At 34.9% G+C, this 7,460-nt stretch overlaps 1 pseudogene; it reads right to left on the bottom strand.

The window, feature by feature from the left end:
• Positions 1 to 6,049: 6,049 nt before the first annotated feature.
• Positions 6,050 to 6,292, bottom strand: LOC123790593 (dolichyl-diphosphooligosaccharide--protein glycosyltransferase subunit TMEM258 pseudogene; annotated as a pseudogene).
• Between the last annotated feature and the right edge of the window lie 1,168 nt (positions 6,293 to 7,460).

The raw sequence follows: 7,460 nt of genomic DNA, 5'->3' as shown, positions 1-7,460 counted from the left end.
CAGAATGTGGTGGTGCCCTGACTCTCCGTCTTGAGGCAAGGTGCTTCCAGCCACCAGCCATTGCATTCCACTTGGCTGTTTCCAGCTAAATATACCTATGGCTTGTTGAGCAGCTCACTCTTCCCTTCCTCTTACCCCTCTTGGCTTTTATGGACAGTAATTGGAATAAAGGACAGGAAAGAAGCTCACAGGTTTATCTGTAGCTATTCATTCACTCATTTCACTGTGATTTAGTAAGCACCGCAAATATGCCGAATATGTCCTACTAGTAGCTGTGGGTACAAAAGGGAACAGAGTGATTCTTTTAAACAAAATGGATAAAAAATTTTAGATGATTTTAAGGCCTCCTCTTATGCGGACTCTAGTCTTATCCATACTTAAATACTTCTTTTCAAATTTTTTTGGGGTGATCATAGGAATTTGTTAGTTTTAGAGTGAATTGGTATATACATTTTTTGTAACTAGTCCTATAATATCCAAGTTGGATTTTTTAATTTATTTTGGACATTAGTAACCAAGAGTTCCAAGTATCCTAAGCACCACGCAAAGGAATTCTAGCAAACCCGTTAAATGTACAGTATCTGGCGCTGGAATTCCTGATCTGGATCCCAGCCCTGCCAGTTAACAGTTTTGTAACCTTGGGAAGTTTTTAAAATGCTCAATATCTTGACTTTCTTATCGGTAAAATGGGCACAGTAGTTGTGAGGTATCAGGGGTTTTTTTGAAGATTGATCATGTAGATTGTGTAGATAGCTATTATTGCTTCTGTCAATAGACAAGTAAAGCAGGAGCAGAATAAAGTGTTAAAACTAGTAAAACAGCAGACTCCATCAAAATCAGAAAATACTCCACACCTGTAGCTTTACCCCTTCCCCTGAAGATTGATCTTGGCCTGCCTTCCTTCTGAGTCTCAACACAGCCTTTCAATTAATGCAGTGTTCCAAGCATCAGTCAAGGGGAAGTGGTACTTGAATTGAAACCAATTTGCCATCCCGAACCTGTTCTGTAGACAGCAGCATCTCATCTTCATGTGGTGACACTGTTTTCCTAGGAAAAAGTGGTAAATTGGAAGGATTCAAAGTTCTTTGTAGCAAAGGTAATCATATTTTCCAGTTTGTCCTGGAAAGCCTCTGTTTTCAGCCCAGTATAATTATTGTTAGTATTCCTCTAGCTCTCAAAGTTTTCTGCTTTGGTTAATAAATTTTATGACAACTTTAATTATATCTTATTATAAAGGTCATAGTGTAGATCATTTTCACTATTTTGAACTTCGTGTTTCTCATAACTGTCCTTCACAAATGGAAATAAGGAACAACAGAGCCGATTCTCATGTGTATGAATATTAAAGTCTAGCTGTAAAGACCTTTATATTTATGAAAAAATAACTTCATAGGCTTTTCAAAGGGTAAGTTTCATCTTGACTTTTATTTTCCAATAAATGTTAAAATTTTATTGCTTTTGCAAATACACAGTTCTTATGTGTGTCTAACAATTACAATTTCAAGAAATATAACCCTAAAACTTGAATTCAGGGTCCCTTGCGGGGCCAACTTCTTCTTAAGTGGCTAGAACAATTTACCATCCTCAAGAGGCTTATTAATTTCTTATCTCCAGATGACAGTCTTAAAATAGATGGCTCATTTACAAACTATTAGACAGTCTTTTATGAACCAATGCATATGTTTTATGTTTATCTTTTAATATGAATTTTTTATTATACCTTAGATAAATTGAACTCAGGGCATATTAACAAGTCCTAAATCAAGTCCATGACATAAATATTTATTTGCATAGTTCTGATGGAATTCCTGTTCAGAGAATAAAGTTTTAGTAATAAACATTTTCATTCAACCATGGTTATTGAGTGTTGAACAACTTCCCTGACCTTTGTCTTCCTGCAAATCACTCACAGATGAATTTATAACAAATAATCAGTTGGTAAGTGTTAATAGCTAAATGATTTTTAATTAGTTCTAACTTAGCTTCTTTAAAGTTTTAAATATATTAACAAAAATCAGTGGTCTGATACGTCATTCATCAAAGTAGATCTTACCCTTAAATAATCCCTTACTCTTAGGCATTTACACACACATATTGCATTTGCAAATAATTTTAGAGTTTTTGTAGACCCCTAACATTATTCATTAGAATCTAATTATTATTTACAACTATCCCAGTGGAAGTAGTATTAAACCTATTCAAGCTGATTTTAATAAGAAATTGAGAAGATCAAGTAAAAACATGCCACTGGAAAACCTAAATTTCCATGGATTCCTTATTAAGAAACTGAAAACCAAAGTGTAAAAAATGTAACATGGTAGACACTATACATACATAGTAAAATGATTTTTTAACATTGTTGGTATTTTAGGCAGCTGTGATTATATGATTTTCAAATTGAATAATATTAGAAATTATTGATTATTTCTGTTATTAACAGATATGAATTCTGTTCCTAAGTGCATTTCTTTCAAATATATATATTTAGATGTAGTTTTATAATGGGGTTTGGAGAATATTAGAGTGGAAATATCAGAAAAGTGTGCTAGCCAATGGCATAAGTTTTGGCCTTATTATTTCTGCTGAAATTGTAGTAAAATATTTGCTAAAATATGATAAAGATAGATCTTGCCCATCGATTATGAAAAGTCATCTCCTTAATTCTGAATTAAATTGACTATGAAGACAAATGATAAATATTTCAACTGTGTTAGAAAAAGTCTGATCTGTGTTGTCTCTTAGAAATGGTCTTCTTGTCTTCTTGTTTGTTAAAAATGATTCTGTGGTGTATGTTTGTGCATTTCAACAAAATAGTATTTTTAAAGAACATATCCCAGTGCCTGCAACACAGTAATTGTTCAGAGAATGTGGCAGTTCTCTCTTTGTCTTTATGTCTCTGTCTCTCTTTTTATCTCTTTCAGTCTCTCTTTTTGTCTTGCTGGCTGCATTTCTGATTTTCCTCATTCCTTGGTGTCTCGAGTGTTTATATGCCTCTGACTTTCTCTCTTTCTTTTCCTTTCCTTTTCAAACTAAATTAGAAGATCTAGTTTCTAGTCCCAGTTTCATAAACTCAGTAATATCTTAGGTTACAGCTCAGAATAAATTGGCTTTTGAAACTCTTGGGGACATTCAATCTCAGTAAAATTTCAAGAGCAGAAGGATGTACTGATAATTCTGATTCATTTCTAGGCCTCTGACTTCCCTATTCCCTGTTTGCCCACTCTTAAAAACCAGTTACTTATCTAATTCAGTTCTAACCTAATTCAATTAAAAAGATTACTAAAGGTTTATTGTATGCAAAGCAATGATTTAATTTCTCTGAGGAATGATGGTTAATAATTTATCATTTAAAAAAGATGATATAGCAGTGGATATGTATGAATATGCATGCATGTAAATCCAGAGTTTAAAAAACTGTGTGAAACAGCACACTGCTGAAAATAGTTGATAAGTCAGCCATTTTAACACATACCTTCCAGGGTCTGACAAAGTAAAAAATAATAATCAGAGGTATCTGAGATAAAAGCAAAAGAATGAATATACCTTGCACTACTAGTAAAGGTATCTATACTCAATAAACTAGAACACTTACAAAACAGACTATGGATTATGTCATTAAAAAGCCTGAGTTATACATGGCATCAATATTATGCAAGATAAATTCTCCAATTAAGACTTAATAACCCAGGGGCACCTGGGTGACTCAGTTGGTTAAGTGCCTGCTTTTGGCTCAGGTCATGATCCCAGGGTCCTGGGATCGAGTCCCACTTCGGGCTCCTTGCTCAGCATGGAGCCTGCTGCTTCCTATGCCTGCGATTCCCCCTGCTTGTGCTCCCTCTCTCTTTCTGACAAATTAATAAAATCTTTTAAAAAAATTAAAAAAAATACTTAGTAACCCAAAGCTATATTAAAAATTTAATATGTTTAGAAATCAAATGACGTATTCTTAAATAATTTGTATTAAAAGGAAATTATAAAGAACGCTAGAGAAGATTACTAAGCTAAAAGCTATTTCATAGAAAAGATTAATAAAAGAATGACATAATTTTGAAATGACGTGAAATAATTCCTATAAAACTACAAATTGCTGAACTTAACACAGGAGGAAATAAACCATGAATAGAGTGATAAACAAATAAAGATGGGGTTCAAAACCTGTGCCCATAAATATCTAAGTTCTAGCTGTTTTCATAGGAATTCTGTCAAATTTTTAATACTAATTAAACTGTCCACATAAACTGTTGAAGAAAAGAGAAAAATCAGATCTTCCAAACTCATTTAAGGAGACTAGTGCAATCTTAATCCCAATAAAGAGGAAAAGAAAAGTATTGGCTCTTGTTATTATTGTGTAAGAAAAATCTGAAATAATGCAAGGGCTAAATAAAATAAAAATGTATTTTATAATACATGATTATCAAGTAATAGTTATATAAGTTACAGAATGATTCAACATCAGAAATTTATCAATATATTTTATATAACTCCATTTATGTATTAATGATTTCTAGGAAAAAATTACTTGATATCTTTAGATGCAGAAAAAATGCTTTAGTAATGTTTTAATAACAACTCTTAACAAATTAGGAATATGTGGGAACTGACATTAATATGAACTTGTTTTTATATTATATATGTATATGTATATTCCTGTAAAAACAGACATTCCTAATAAATATATTTAAAAACATTAAATATTTTTCCATTAAGTGCAATGATTGCTAAAAATCTACAACAAACAGTATCCTTACTGAAAACATTTAGGTGCTCTTTTTAAAAGATGGGTCAAGATTAAGAAATTCACTAGCACAGCTACTATGACATAGCATTTGGTGTCTTGATCAGTGCTCTGAGAAAAAATAAGTGTTAAGAATTGAAAGAGAGGGGCGCCTGGGTGGCACAGCGGTTAAGCGTCTGCCTTCGGCTCAGGGCGTGATCCCGGCATTATGGGATCGAGCCTCACGTCAGGCTCCTCCGCTATGAGCCTGCTTCTTCCTCTCCCACTCCCCCTGCTTCCCTCTCTCGCTGGCTGTCGTTGTCTCTAATAAATAAATAAAATCTTAAAAAAAAAGAATTGAAAGAGAAAAAATAAAATTGTGATTTGGGGAAGATTTAGTGGTTTTGTACCTGAAAACAACAATGATCACAATAAATCATGTTCAGTAAAGTATTTGGACTAATAAGTTTTGCACAAAGTTGTCAGGTAAAATATAAACATAATAAAATCAGTAGCATCCCTCTCTAAACCAGTTATAACCAACTATAAATAAGATACTTTGTAGAAAATTCACAAAACCTAAAATGTATTTAGGACTTAGCTTAACCACAACTACACAAGAAATATACGGAAAAATTCTGAAGGTAATAAGGTAGAAAATGATCTGGATGAGTGGAGAGACATTGCTGGCCTTTAATCAGTGATAATATACTTTTTAAAACATCTAATTTTTAATATTAGTTACTTTGATTAATTTCATTCAGACCCCCAGTTGGATACTTTGGAGAACCATGAAAAATTTATTCAAGAATATAAATGGAAGAATAAAGGTTAACAAGTAGTTAAATATCGTGTTAACCGTTGCCACTTAAAGTGTGAGTCTTGGACAGGCATCATCATTGTCATCGTAGTGGTGCGATCTGGTACTTTATGGAAAACACAGACTCTTGGGACTCACCCCAGACCTAGTGGGTCAGAATATGTATTTTATCAAGATCCCCGAGTGATCTGTATACAGGTGTGTGTGTGTGTGTGTGTATACAGGCTTATATATGTTTATTACTAGAGGAGAGATTACTCTAAATCAGTAAGAAAAAGATAAATACCTTGACATAAGATTGCCAACAGTTGAACCAAGAACTTACAGAAAAAGACTAAAAAATCAGTAATCTTATAAGAAGAGGTTCATGTTCTTTGGTAAATAGAAAAATGAAAAACAAAATTTTAGCACAGCCGCCTTTATTGTGAACAGCAGCTGGGACACTTCCAGCAATAGTAAATTAACTTACAAAAGCAGGGATTCAATGAAGTCACCTGGTTGGGACCTTTGGGAGGTCATATGTAGATGCTGACCCAGAGCAGCAAGAAGAGGACTCCAAAGCCCGTGAAGAGCGAGGCCACCAAGGAGATGAGGAGCTCTTTGTAGATACCCTGAGTGTACTTGGTTGAGGTGACCTCTCAACCACCTCTCAAGGTGGTGAAGAACATGCCAGTGGCCAGTAGCGCCATGGTCAGTTGGGGGAAGGCAGCCAGGTTCACTGGGCTGGCGTATCTGCTCATGGCCTCAAGCTCCATTTTGCCAGGAACAGGGTCACCCAGTGCTTCTCTACTGGAATAGAAAAATGAAAATTATATAAGGAGATATCATTTTGGATATATTATGGGCTTGGATAATGCCACATGTTTGGCAGCATGTGAACTCCGGGAATCCTGACATTCTCTTGTGGGACTATAGATTGCTGCAGGACTCCTTGCAAGTTCTGAAGCAGTTCTTAGTAAAATTAAATACTTACATGCTCAGTGGACCAGCAGTCCCAGTCCTGGACATAGACCCCAAAGTCTACGAGGGAGCACACACAGGTTGACGAGCACAGTGTCGCTTATGGTGTCAGCAAGCTGCGGACTCTCCGGGCATTCATAGCTTTAGGATGGACAGGTGTGTGTGGTGGGTGTATGCTGTGGAGTACTACACAGTTATATTAGACAGTGGACTAAACACACATGCTGAAAACAGCATGCCTTGGGGCGCCTGGGGGCTCAGTCAGTTAGCATCTGCCTTTGGCTCAGGTCGTGATCCTAGGGTCCTGGGATCAAGTCCCACATCGGGCTTTCTGTTCAGTGGGGAGCCTGCTTCCCCCCACCCCCGCTCATGCGCTCTCTCTCACTCGCTCTATCTCAAATAAATAAAGGAAATCTTAAAAAAAAAAAAAAAAAAAAAAAAAGTGTTTCCTACAACATGCCTTGTGGGAAAGTAAAAATAACTAGCTCGGTAGCATTGTTTTTGTAAGTTAAAAAGATAAGAACAAAAACTGTTCACTTTATGAGACCACATAGAAAAGAGGCAGGCACATCAAATACATTGGAATAGTTTACTAGTTTAGGGAGGTATGGAATGGGAATGGAGAATAGGTGAAATATACCAAATAACTGAATTGAGAAAAGGGACTAATGGTAATAATTTGCTGTGAATTAAGGTACATAATTAACTTTTTGGAAGAGAAAGAGGAAGGCAGAGACAGAATGTAAATAATAAGAATTTTAATGTAAATTATAACAATAATTATGTAAATTATAATGCAATTATGTAAAATGTAAAAGTCAGTATTCCCTGTATTCAAGAGTTTTGAGATCTACCATCTCAATAATAATACAATAATACAATACTTAGAAGTGATCCTTCTCCTGAACGTTTTAATACATTAATACTCTAATCCCAAGAAAACTTTTTAGAGCCATGATGGTGTAA

This window comes from Ursus americanus, chromosome 5, assembly GCF_024610735.1.
Source record: "Ursus americanus isolate L20-20 chromosome 5, mUrsAme1.1.p, whole genome shotgun sequence".
In the NCBI taxonomy this organism is placed as follows: Eukaryota; Metazoa; Chordata; class Mammalia; order Carnivora; family Ursidae; genus Ursus; species Ursus americanus.
This window is presented reverse-complemented; position numbering and strand designations above follow the sequence as displayed.